A 13,877-nucleotide genomic window follows, 5' to 3' on the forward strand; every position below is an offset into this window, starting at 1 on the left:
GCCCGTGCAAAGCACCGCTGAAGGGAGAGGGCTGAGCACGCTGTGTGTCCCCCCCTGCTCATGCCCAGGCAGCCCCTGCGTTGAGCAATACCAGACATCTGGGGGGGAACGGAAGCCGCTGCCACAAACAGCTAACACAGTACAGTGGCAATTTTAAAGAGAAAAGTCTTCACGGGTTACACACCAAAATACTGCAGGTTGATTGCTTTCTGCTGAATGCGCAGGTAATACACAGGTTTTGCAGACCAAAATAGAGGCTTATTTCAGCGTGCTAGAGCACCTCCTCCCCGTGAACAGAGCAAGCTGTACCAGCATGAACGAGCAAGATGCTCAAGAACTTGCACAGGGCTTAAGGGAAGCGATAAGCCCTCATGGGGTGCAGTTACCCACTCAGCACAAAGAAAATGCATGCTTCTCCTTCAGATAGGTAAACCAGGCTTAAAACAGGTGATGGCATGCTTAACATGGATCAGAGACTGCTGTGTGCCAGACTCCTGTCTTAGCACTGTCCCAGTAAAGTGGGGATGACATCTGATGTATACATCATATATCCTGTTCTGTTGCATTTGGATATTGCCTCACTGCTGCTAGGAAAAAAAAAAATCCATTCAAGTCTCAGCATACGCACGTGAACTCTGGAGTCATGGCATGGCAAAACAGAAATAAGGGACTAGCTCAGGCTATGGAGACTCCATCCCCAGCACGACACGGAGCTCGGTTCTCCCCTGGCTCAGCTGTATGCAGGGGACAGGCACTCTCATGTGGAGTGTCAAGAGGGAGCCGACCCCTGCTCCTCAACTCCGTGCTGGCCTTGTCCCAAGGGTCACTTGTCAGCGGACAGCCTGGAAATCGGTCCGTCTCTAGCGTGCTGCCTCTTGCTGCTGGTCCCCACGGCCACAAGGAGCATCCGTCTGGGCACGGACACCATGGCCATGTGCAGGAAAGCCACCCCGGCTCAGCACTCGTGCAAACCGCTGTCAGAGAAGGAAAGAGAGGGTGGCTAGTGGGAACTCTCCCCAGGTTTGTAAGTCCTGGGTAATGAAACGGCATTTCATCCACAGCTGCTACAAAATGGTCAAAGTATTGGTGAAGCCATGAGATAAAATAAATCTCTGGTCAAAACTGATTACCTGTGTTTATTTCTTTGAAAAGCCTGTGAATTACGAGAAAAAAAAACAAAAAACTCGGTTTCAGCTTCGTTTCTGGAGAAGCAGCCATGCCAGCTGCTTCTCCAGCTAGTAAATCCTGCTCAAAACCTTCTCAGCCTGGTAGCCACTTTCACCCAAGTTGCAAAGAAAGGGTAGAAGTCTGCAGGCAGAGAGGACAGAGAAACACTCGGTATTGCCTTTCTCTCCTCCCCCTTCCCTTCCAAGTCTAGGCTTTGTAGCTAAAGTTCGCAAGACTCCCAAAGGTACAGAGTACTGCGTTATGGTCCCTGACTGACAGAGACACTTGTTTTCAGCTCCGTTTCGTCACCTTAGAAACCTGTCTATCTTTCTCTGCTTTTTATCAGGTAGAAAAAGTAAAGACAGCTGGCTGTCCTTCACACTGCGGGGACAGCCTGCGCGCGTGTGTGCAGGCACATGTGTGCACACGTGTGAGCGGGTGGGCACCTGGGCCGCCCCGAGAAGGCAAGGCGGGCTGCAGCCCACCACCCCGCAGGGTGGGCTTCGGAGGAGTGCTCAGCGCCAGCGTGGGAGCGGGGCTTTCTCAACCCGGCAAAGTGGGGCTGAGCTCAGGCCACACGTCCTGCCGTTTCCCACCACTGCAAAAACAAACCCTTTCTAGCACCTGCTTCCTCTTTGAAAGAAAGTAACACTTTTCACTGAAAACCAGACAAGGGCGTGAAGGAAGAGCTTTTAAAAAACCGCTCACAAATAGGTTTGCTCATTGCACATGACGGGCTTTTTTGCTTTGCACGGTTGGAAGTACAGATGTGCAAGACATCTGCATGCGCTGCCTCTTCAGGGGGTGCCGTACGCCCAGGTCAGGCAGGTAGCACGACGGCAGGCAGCCCCAGAGCACTTTCCGTAGCAGGGGGGACCGGTGATGCGCTTGCTGGTGCTCAGCTGCTGATGCTTGAAAGCACCGCTCACGCCGGCAAGCCTCCCGGAGCCGGCAGCGCTTCTTCCAACCTACCTTTCGTACAAAACCCCACGCACTTAGCAGAGCACCGACTAGCTAGCTGCTATTTTTAGTCCCTCGGTACGGTTACGCTGCTCCGGTCCATGCCACGGGACCCTTAAGCAAAGGTCAGCCCTGGTTCAGGTTGGTGCCTGGGAAGTCATCGCTGCTGCCGGTGCAGCGCTGTGGGGCCCTTGCACACCCAGGAGCACCCACCGATGAACCGTAGCTCTCGTGCAACCGTTTGTCTCCATTTGGTGCCCCAGTGACCCGGTAAACCTAGGTTTTTGGAGGTCTCAGCTGGGTTCCTGCAGAGGTGGGACCAGTTGCGTGTGCCCAGGGAGTGTCACTGAAGACTCTCACTTGCTAATGCATTTGTCCAGGTAACTGAGATTCGACATGTGCCCAAACCATGCGCATGGTTCTGGGAAATCTGAGCGCATACGGCACGTCTTCACTTTCCTAGCCTGTATATCTGATGAAATTAGAATGCTTGTTTTATGGTTAAATTATCGGGCAATTGTTCTGAAGCAGCTGAAGAGCAGTACTTCTTCCCACAATGTGTAGCTGGATGGAGAAACTCATTGCTAGGGGATATTGGAGTGCCTAAAGGCATCAACGGGGTCAAAAAGGAATCAGACACATTTGTGCGAGGCATGTCCATCGGGACTATTAAATACAGTCATTCAGATGCAACCTTTAGTGCATAAACTCTCCAAAATGCTGATTAGTAAACGCTGGGAGGATTTACCAAGGAAAAATTCACTCTAAACTTGCCCCGGCTTCAAAAATCTTGTCCAAAATACTTGTCCAATATCCTGGAGACAGGATACTGGTCCAGTCGGACCAGTCATCTGACGCACATCCCTGTCCTCCTGTTGTAAATACTACAGTGTGGCTGTAATAATTAATCAGCTGGAAACAGCCCAAACCCAGAGAACAATGCCACAGCACTGAGCACATATTTAGTCAGTTAGGGGAAGCAATGAGAAAAGGAGTTTGACTCCAAGCAGAGCAGAAACACCTACCAGAGATATGCAAAAGCGGAGTGTGAGTGCAGTCCCTACGGAAGATATGGGTGGACTTCCCCAAAACTGCTGCCCAGTCGTGATGAAAACAGAGCTGACTGAGCCCAATACTCTTGGGCAGTGGCTGCCCATCTGATAGCAAATACACCCATATTTGCAGGAGACACTCACTTTAGCAGGATTTTAAATACAAATGGGTCCAGAGAGGAATGATCTTTAATTAATAAAAAGTTTCTAAATTATTTATACTGTTTGATTTGGAAGCATGAAGGTAGGCAGCTTGGAAATAAGGTGGTCAGGCTCTGCTTTGGATCCTAGAAAGCAGCGACGGTGCATGGTGTGGAGTTCCCAGTGGAGAAGGTATCAAGTGTGAGTTTCCAGGGCAGCGCCACAGCAAAAACAGCTAATGGTATTTTTTGATGCGTAAGGAGGTGTACAGACTGTCAGGTGAAGGACAGGACCGACTGACTGACTCTTAACTATGTGAAACATGCTGCTGCTACAATAAGGGGCATGTAAAAGATCTTCAAACCAAGCTGAAGGCCAGAGGACATTCCTACAAGTAAGGTCTTCACCAGCTTGGTCTCTGCCAAAAATCCAGAAGAACTGGCCTCAGCCAGCACAGACAAGTTTTACCATGCAGATAAAATTCTGGGCATAAATTGGGCACAAACTTTTACCCAAGAGCACGATTTATCCTTTCAAGAAAGAGGGTCCCCGCTTTTTTCAAACCAAGACATAGCATTCAGAATGGGGACCCAGGCTTGGACCAAATGCAGCTAGTTTGCTGCAGGGAGAGGTGTCTGGGCAAAATGCAGCTGGCTTGTGAGCTACAGCCGTCCCCACCAGCCTGAGCCCTCTGGACGTAAGGGTACAGCCATATACACCCTGCACTCCTGATGCAGAGGTACTCCGGGCAGCAGCATCCGAGCTGGTGTGGGTAGCGGTCCTGGAGGATGTTGTTGCTAACTAGTTCTGTCCTAACGAGGAGCTTGGGGGGTTACTTAGTACAGGCTTTAGGGATATACCATGAGAGCTGTTGTAGCTCTAACCAATAAGCCACATTCTTCTCCAAATCAACCAAAGCCATTGGAAAAAGCAGCAGATGGACTGGGTGGGACGTCCTTCCCCAGACCCCATGGCAGCACTTCTCTAGAAACCTTCAACCCCACTTTCCTCCATCCTTGATCTCCAGCAGTGTTCAGGTCCACTTCTGGGCTTTGGAGCCCAACCCCATCCCTGACGGCCTTCCCCCCTGACGGCCTTCCCCCTTCCACTGGAGGCAACTGGCTCAGGGCAAGGCAGCTTGCTTTTCCTCACACCACTCTAACGCTCAAGCCTATCTTCGTAACAACTTCCTTGAAGTCAGCACACGAAGAAACATCCAAAGGATGACAAAAATAAACCAGGCAGCTGCACCCCTGCTGAGCCCAGGCTTTCCTTTGTAAGGCAATCGAGTGGCCCAGCATCGCACGTCATTTAGCACGGGAAAAAAAAAAAAAAAGAGTCTTGTTCAGAGGGTGCCAGCCGCCACCGCTGATGGACAGCCTGCATCTGGCCGCGGGCACCGGTTCCCGGCGGGGCGCAGGGGCTGTTTGTGCTCCTGCCGAGGGAGGGGAAGTCACTGCACATCCTGTTGGCTTTACCTGAAGTGACCCAGCTGGGACATTGTTTTTAGCTTGGCGGGTCTGCGGTGTTTACGTGCATGGAAAGCGAGAGGGGTAATGATCCTAACGAAGCGGTCATGGATACGGCCATCCTGTGCCTGAATGCCCTCCATCCCCTGGAGCAGTGAGAAGCTGCTTACACAAGGAAATCATGTTTGGTTAATTAAAGCAGCTAAATAGAAATATCATCCCTCTGACCTGCTGGAGTGGATGCTCCTTTAACTAATTCCCTTTTTTTTTCCCTTTCATCAAGGCTCCATTACCTCAAATTAGCATTTGCTGCAGACAGTCAGAGTGATCAGTGGGATGGGGTAACTTGTTCCCGCAGCTAAGCCCGCAGTGAACTTGATTTAGTATCATCTGTCTGCTTTAAAAGACCTTATTCAGATGGAAACTTAAGAGATTTAAGTAAAACTATTTAGAACCCAGTTAACCAGACTTCCGTGAATAAATGTGGACTTGCCATAAATGTAATTCCTTGCTCTGTCGTGCTGCTCTGGTTTTGCTTCTCTTCCATCCCATCTGGAACCTGAAACTCTGCAAAACCATGAAATGAACAGGCTCTGCGAGGATAACTTCAGCAGAGGCGGCCACACGGCCGTGCGAAGGAAGACTTGCTGTTACGGTGTCGTGAACTCCCCAGCTCACATTTACCAGTTGCTGTGCTGGTGGGGAGCCAGTTGGGATGCTTGGCTGCATCCTCATCCCCGAGGGAGGACGCACTCAGCCTGGCATGAGGTGCGAGGGTGCCCAGCAGCCTCCCTGGGAAACCAGAGGGTGCCAGGCATGGCAGAGTGGGTTGTTGATCTCTAGGTAACTGATCCTAAACTGATCTTTTGGGGTTTTTTGCAGGAAGTTTGTACCAACATTTGATTCATTTTAGAAGAGCCCTTTGAAATGTTCATGAAGAGGTCTTGTATCAGCTTTGCTCATGCTCATCATTTACATTTTCCCTGTAAATTTTCCTCGACACACCAAACAGAAAATGCTCATAAAGTCTCTCTGTAGTACCAAGAAACTTGTGCCTCCAAACAGCAGTCACCAGAGACATAACAATATTCTCCCAAAACGCACCGTGCCGTGGCACCGTAAGGCCTTCCAGCAAAACAGGAATCATCTCATTTTCTCCAGCAAAGTATGGCAAACACAAAAGGAAGCTGCAAAAATCGCAAATATGAGGATGAGTCACGCCGTGTGTGCAGGGGCAGCGGAAACCTTCAGGGAAACAGCTTCTAGGGAAAGGCGTCTTGAACAGCATCGTCTGCAGGGTCCTCCACCCTCATGCCAGCAGCGATGTGGCTGTGCAGAGTGGGGTACCACAGCACCCCAAGGGAAGGTGCAGTGTCCCATGAAGGCAGCCGGGCTGCACAGGTGTGTGGCCGCACGTGTATCCCTGCCAGCACAGGATTGCCCAAGCTGTGCTACCCGCATCGTGTCAGGAAGAGCAAGGTAGTGTTTTGGGGCAGGGGAAAGCCCCACACTGCTGACTCAGGGCTGTTCCATGCCATGCTTTATATAATCCGTGTGAATTGGTTTATCCTTTTCCATTGTATGGCTGTCCGCTGGGGGCAAAAAGCTTGGGCAGCACGATGGGCAATGCTGGTCTCTGCCCCAGGGACAGGATGGCATCAGTGTGTTCCCTACAGATGCCCAGAGCGCTGCTGGAGGCTTCTTAGGAGAAGGTGAAAGCACCAAGCCATACAACTCCTCTTTCATTTACTAACTGGAGAAAATCAGGAGCTGGGGTGGCAGGGGTCAGTGGGCTCATGCAGACTGATGGGGGAGTGTGCACGGGAAGGTGACCAGGGAGGAGGGATAAAGGAGGACCAGACCAAGAGGCGTATGAAGCAGGCTCCAGGTGCTGGAGTCATATCATGCACGTGTGAAACGGTTAAAACCCGGCCAAAGAAAGCAAGCGGCAAGGGGAAGCGAAATGGAAAATAAAAATGAATGCGGGAGGAGCTGAGGCCGTGTTGCAGCAGCCCCACGGACACCCAGGCAGCCGAACGTGAACGCTGCTACCGCCTGCGAGCTTGGCACAGCTTGCCCCGGGCGGCGAGACTGACCCCACCGCCACAGGCATTAAACAGGTTTTGACAGCCATTAGCCCTCGAGGGCTTGCACCAGAAACAAACCCGCACGCCTATTTACATGTCCATATTTTCTTGCCCTTAAGAGAACTGTGTTCAGACAGGTATCTCGGCTGCTGCACCTGACAGAGCTGCACCTTGTCACATGCGACAGGAACGAAGAATGGCCTTTAAAATGTTACAGTGAGTCGGGTGGCATTATTTTTTTTTTAGTTCTTTGAAAAAAGGAAAAAAAAACCCAGATTTGCCTGAGAGTAAAAATACTACCGAAAAATGAAACTTGACAACATTGACTGTGCAAGATAACATCTTTAAACGGGCACATGCAAAAGCAAGTGCTACAGCAAACGCCCTCAGCACCTACCCGGTTTCCTGCTGCTCCCCCACGTTTCAGGGCAGAAACTGTGAGGGGTTAATAATTCAGCACCCCAGCAAATCCCCAGCCTGCCGCCTGAGTCTGAATGCCTTAAAAGTTCACCTTCTCCTAAGAAACAGTCTGGAAAAACATATGCAAAGGTACTAAGTTTAAAGGGCAGGATGAGGTGTATAAATCAGCTGAGAAATCATACCTCGAATGAGCGGAGGGAATGAAGGCAGCGCTATCAATTATTCTCTGCAGAGGAGCTACAGCACTAGGGTCTGAAAGAGATAGTCCTTACAAGATTAAAATGAAAACCATCACTCTGATTCCTCTCTACCATCTCTACACCAACATTAGGCTGTATAAAACAAGGAGTCATTTCCACTGGCGTGTCACCTCCTGACGCCAGTCCAAAATTAGCTCGGAACACAAATTCATCGAGGAGGCTGGGCAGTGCTTGGAGCTGCAGCTGCGGGAAGCTTGACAGCACACCTATTAGCTGCTGTTGAATTATTTAGTTTACAGACGCGTTATCGAGAGCAGAACCGGCCCAAAGGAGCTACCTATCATCAGCCACTCATCAAAAAATAACACACTGAACTCGGATAGGGCTTCCTCTGCCTTTGCTGATTTATTTAAAGCTGCTACACACGCAGACAAGCTCATTCAAGGAGCTGTAACATCCAGTAGCTGAATTTCATGCATCCCAAGCCTTACTGCAACTGTCTTCACCTCCTCAGAAAGCCCAGGGTCCTGGACGAAGCGCCGTCTGTGGCACCAGTCGCTGTTGGCCCCCGTGGTTTCCTTCCTCCCCACCACTATTTTCATTATTGTTGACAGAAAAATCCTGCACCTGCTGCTCTTACCGCTGAGGAGGAAACCCTCCTGCAAGCACTCGCTGAAAAGGTCATCGGGCTGTTTCTTCTGCCGCGGCATCGGCAGGGAGGCAGCGCAGCCTCTCCAGCAGGAGAAACACCCGCTCGCGCGCCGGCAAGTCCCCACCACCGGCCCCTCCTCATGAAATCCAATCAGCAGAAGTAATTAACAGACAGACAGCAAAACCAACTAACGTGAGGCAGCGGGGATGAAGCTAACCCGGCCTGTTGCCTGCGTTACCAGGCGGGATGCTGCCGTAAGAGGCGCAGGGACAGGGAGCGCATCCCCCAGGCATCTGGGGATGCGAGCCGGGGGTCCCGGCCCCTGGCCATCGTGCGCACCCTCCAAGGACACCATCGCAGGGCCGAGTGCCGTGGCCACCTCCCGGCTCCCCTGCCAGGCCAGCGACAGGGAGGGAGAGGCCGGAGCGAGGGGCACATGGCAGCGCCCGTTCTCCCTCCTTGGGGGAAGCCCCAGCCGCAAGCAGGGTGGGAGAGAAAGAAAAGAGAGAGACGCGTCGTGGGTGAGAGGGAAACGATTTAAAGGCGAAGCCAGTTTCTGCTGGCCCAGGCAGAAGCCCTGCAGCAAACCTGGTGACTGCAAGGAGCCCTGAGGAAGCCCAAAGTGTGGACGGGCACGGGCAGTTTTCATGCTTCCTACAGATGCATCTTTCTCCCATTTATCCAAGTGCAGACTGAATGTATTTTGCAGTCCTGTGGCAAAGAGGCGTGCGGGCTACGTCCAACTACTGCCTCCCAGGTACTTCCAACAAAGGTGCAAGTGCATCAGGATGTAAATCAAGCTTTACCACCAGCCCCGACACCGATGCATGCAAGCGAGGGAGGGAGGGAGGGGGACGGGCAGGTGGTTACACACAAACGGGAACCGAGGCCATCGCCACCGGCTGGGGCGAAAAAAAGGTAAGGGCCTGGTCCTGGGGAATTTTGAGCTGACTCACCTATTGTTGTTTTGAATGGGATTTGAATATCTTTGTGTGCAAGGATCTTGCCAGGCTCCAGAAGGACGCCAGGAGCGGCAGCCCCAGACACCAGCAGGAACCTGGGTTGTAACTTTATGTGACTCATAAGCGCACGCAGACAAATTTATGCTTGGGGTCATTATTTCTTTTTTTTTCAAGTTCTCCCTCATTTTTTCCATTATTTCAGTTGAGTTACAGAAAGGGTGATCCTGCCTTCACAGGAGTGCTCCAGCAGCTCTCTTGGCCCCTTCCAAATACAAGAAAAAAAAATTGTTTACATTCCTTTATTAACTGTCCTGCAAAAAATGGACATGGCTGGGCTTAGCTTTTCTGGACAAGGGAACATATCCCCTCCAAACAGATCTAAACAGATCCAAATGGATCTAACCAAGCTTCCTTTAACTGCTTTGTCTGTAAATTAATCTCTTACACACAGGTATACATATTCTGCCTATGGAAATACCATCTACCTCGAGGCACCATCTGCTCAGCAAACTCATCTTTGGGATGGGAGCAGAAGAGTGTGTAAAATTACCCTCAAAGCATGTGTCAGACTTGCACCTTTTAAATCCCCAAGATCCTGTACTTGACCTCTTTTCTTCCTCAGGTGCTACAGAAATATTTATACTTTGGTGCCTTCTCTGAGTCAGGGTAGGCTGACTCCAGTTGATTTTGAAGAATGCAAGAAACACAAGCCCAGGCAATAGATGTCAGTGATAGCTGAGGGCAAAGGCACCCAGAGTAAAAGGGGGGTGATTCCCCTTGTGGTAAATCTGCAAATACAGGAGAAGCCTGTGCTCTATAATCTCCTTTTCGCTAAATACTGCCACTCCTTGCGTCTTCTCAGACTTCAAAGCAGCTCTCTCTGTGGCTGCAGTATCTCATGCAACCAGGTCCCTCCCTGATACCACGGGGAGCCTCCAGCTCCACAGACTAAACCTCTGATTTCCCAAGGATCTGAGATGCGCGTCATCATGCTGAACCCCATCAGCCTGTGCCCCCCTCTGCCCCCTTCACACTTTGCAACCACTGAGCAGGGCCCCAGAGAGACAACAGTCTCCATCTGTGGGGATACTCAAAATTTGACCAAATAAGGCTCTGAGCAACCTGACCTACCTTTGAAGTTTTGGAGCAGGGGTTGGGCCAGGTGACCTCCTGAGGTCCTGCCTGACCCAAATTGTTCTACAACTCTGCAGTAGGATGTATCCTACTGATGAAAAGTTCCTACAAGTTTCATAAAGCAGGTGCCTGGATAGAAAAGACAGCTCTCACTAGGTCCTCACTGAGGAAGAGGCTGCTGTGTAGGTTAACCCATCAACTAGAAAGCTCATCAGGAGACCAGGTGGTGGGAGAGAGGGAGACTGTGTGAGTTCCCTAACCAACAGTGGAGCTACAGCAATATCCCCCACCCCAGGGCACACACCTCTGAACACAGCCCAGATCCCAAGCAAATCCATCTTCTCCAGTTCTGCTACTCCTCAGATGACTTTTCTCCTACCTGAGCCCTGCTGACAGCCCTTTTGAAGGGATCAGGCTTTGCCAGAGACCTTGGTATCACGACTCCTTGCTAGCTGAGCTCCCCCGAAGGGGACTGCTTGAGCTGTCCAAGCACAGGCAGCACCCTGGCCACAAGCTGTGTGGGTGCTGCACAGGGAGAGCTTGGCCTTTACCTGCCTTCCAGCCTCCGCTCAGGGACATTTCTACAGGCTTGCTTGCTGACCACATCACAAAATTGCACGAGAAGATTAACTTGGTATTACTTGCAGTGCTAACGGACAGGCATCTAGTTTCCAGTGTTTCAGAACAGAATTGGCAGTTGCACTATTAAAGGCTGGATGGCTTTTTAGGACTTTGTGTAGTCTTACAAGCATGGATAACAAACGTAATTGAACATTGCATTTCAGAATAAATGTCCGATGTCCTAGCCCGAAGAAATCCTCCTTTGCATTTACATCACCCTGCGGTTAGCCAACTGCTTTTGGTCTGAGCAAGTTGCAGAGGCGTCACCGCCTTTGCACGGTGGGTATTCTCTTTGATGGAACAGTGTTATGGATACGTACTGTAACTCCTTTGCTTGGATACCTCTTGGAAGAGCTTCAAACATATAAGCCCTGGGAAGAGGAGAATTTACCAAGTACGCACGCCGTTCCCAGAGGTATGTGTGTGTGTCTCCTATTGCACAGCTACTGAAGCGGGGGAGGGGGTTAGTGGTTTTGCAGCTCAGCTACCCTCCTCACAGGACCGGGGGGAGCAAGCCAAATTACCTGGCCATCAGCATGCTGGCACAGACTGTTGCATGGAATGACCGGAGGTGAGATGTGACCACGTAACTTGCTTTAGCTACATAAGGGTTAACACATGTGTTAAACTGGAGGTGCCTGCCTTTCCCTTTTGACTACTCCTAAGTTTCAGATGGCTTATGCTAAGAGTAGCAAATCCTTCTCCTGGCAAGTGACAGTTTACTTTGCAGTCAAGCATTTATATTACCTAGAAACACTCGGGCAGCCTTTGGGCAACCATCTCCTCACCCCAGCAACCAGCAGGCCTTGCTGAAACCAGGCTCTCAGCCAAAGTCACGCAGGACACACAAAAAAGGCAGCTCACTCCTCTTCGGCAGCCCTGTTGGAGGCCAGGCTCCCTGTAGGCACCTGAGGGAGCCTCCGGGACTGAGAAAGTCAAAATGTTTTGTCATAAAGGGCAAATGTGTTCCCTCTCTCAGATGGACACACAGGACTGAGGTCAGGGAGCACTTGTCCAAGAAGGTCAAACATAAAAAGGGGCTTTGCACGAAGGTACAAGGCCTCTGAGATGCTTCCTTAGTGCCTTGGGTGAGCAGCAGGGAGCTCGAACGCCTGCTACGAACGAGGAAAGCCCACTGCCTCTCACAGTATATAATGCACAGGACGCGGTCACTTGCCTGGAGGCCTGCAGAGCCGTGCCAACATTTAACACTGCCAATCTGAACAGCAAGGAGAGACCAGGCCATTGTGATAAACAGCAGCCCTGCTTTCAGAAAAACAAAAGCCTTGAGTCAGCTCTGTTTACTTCAGAAGATGCTTTCCAGCCCCCACACAACCCTACCTCCGGGCTTTCTCTTGGCCTTAACTCTTAATGCTAAACCCAGGCTGCGCCAGAGGCAAGAGCTTCTCTCCATCCACAGACTAAATACTCCTTGGAGGAGGAGATGAGTGCCAGCACTTAGTTTACATCGCATGATGCTTTCCAGCCCCATGTGACTGAGCCTTCTCTTTCCCTCAGCCCTGACCCTCACCCTAGGCTCAGCCTCAGCCCGGCGCTGCAGCCCTTCCTTTCCAAAAACAAGCCTTCCCAAGAAGAGAGCTCGAGCATCAACCCTCTGTTGAGTCCGGCAGCCCCTTCCCAGCCCCAGCACAACTGCAGCTCTGGGCTTTCTCTTCTACCTAACTCAACTCTTCCTCCCCCATGACAAAAATGCATCAGGAGATGACGACTCTTCTCCCAGCCCCAAGTCTCCCCAGACAACCCCTTTTCAGCCACTCTCCACCAGCAGCTCCCAGCCCCAACACCACCACTAGCCTGAGGGCCAGCCACGGGGCAGGGAACTTGCCACACTAAGAAAGGCTAGAAGAAAGGGATTCATGAAGCCTAGAAAATAATTTCCTTGCTGGAAATATCCAAGACTTGGTTTGACAGGGCCCTGGATAACCTACTCTTAAGATCCTGCTTTCAGTGGAAGGTTGGACCCAGTATACCCCAGGGGTCCCTTCCAGCCCCGCTGCATCCGTGACCCTGTGAGGTCCCTCCCTAACAAACAAGAGCCCATCATCTTAAAAGGGGCTAGGACATGCTACAGAGCAACTTCCAAATTTTAGCTGGGAAGTTTGCAAAAACTTCCAAAACCCAAAGGAGACCGTATTAAGAAAATGTAAAATAACCCCAAGTGAGCCCCAAAACCAAGAAAAAGAAACCTGCCATGAGCCTCATAACCCTGCTGGCGAAGGACTCGTGATGCTGGAGACTCACTGTAACACTCCCACACACACACGTGGGTAGACACAACCTCCCTGAGGAAGACCAAATCTTGTGGCCTCTGGACCCAGAGGGCCACTGCAAGGGTTAATGCACAACCAAATGAAAGGGACAGAGACCAGAAAATTTACATACAAAGAAGATTTTAACCATGACAAGTTTTCAGCCTCACATCAAATACTGCTCAGGGCTTCCTCCTCCTCTCAACCCTAACCAGCGCTCTAACCTTGTCTTCCCATGCCACTGGGCAGTGGGTTGGCAAGACTAAATGGCAAGTTTCACACAGACTTGTAATGAAATTTGGAATTGTGGCATCAGGTTAAGAACACAGCACTGTCCTACTGTTTACTTTCCCTTTTCAATAGCCAGTTAGCACATCTCCCTGTGATACAGCCATTTTTGTGCATGTTACTGCTTATCAGCCCAATATACACAGCACTCGGATCAGCTTTCTGTCAGGTTGGTATCAGAATGGTAATCACACCTGAAGAACACTCTGTGTCCATGTATTTTACATACCTGTAACAATCTGTGCAACTTCCAACAGCTTAAAAAACCACAAGAGGGTAAGTGCTCTCAACTTCTGCCCATGCCAGTGACAATCTGAGGCGTACAGCACTTCACAGAGTCTGTGGCACAGCCTGTCCACCACCATCATGCAACCCTGCAAGTCATTGCACACCCTCAATTAGATACTCAACAGCTTCCCTCAAAGACCCAGAGGAATCAGAACTTGCCATCACA

Source organism: Haliaeetus albicilla, chromosome 1, assembly GCF_947461875.1.
Source record: "Haliaeetus albicilla chromosome 1, bHalAlb1.1, whole genome shotgun sequence".
Classification (NCBI taxonomy): domain Eukaryota; kingdom Metazoa; phylum Chordata; class Aves; order Accipitriformes; family Accipitridae; genus Haliaeetus; species Haliaeetus albicilla.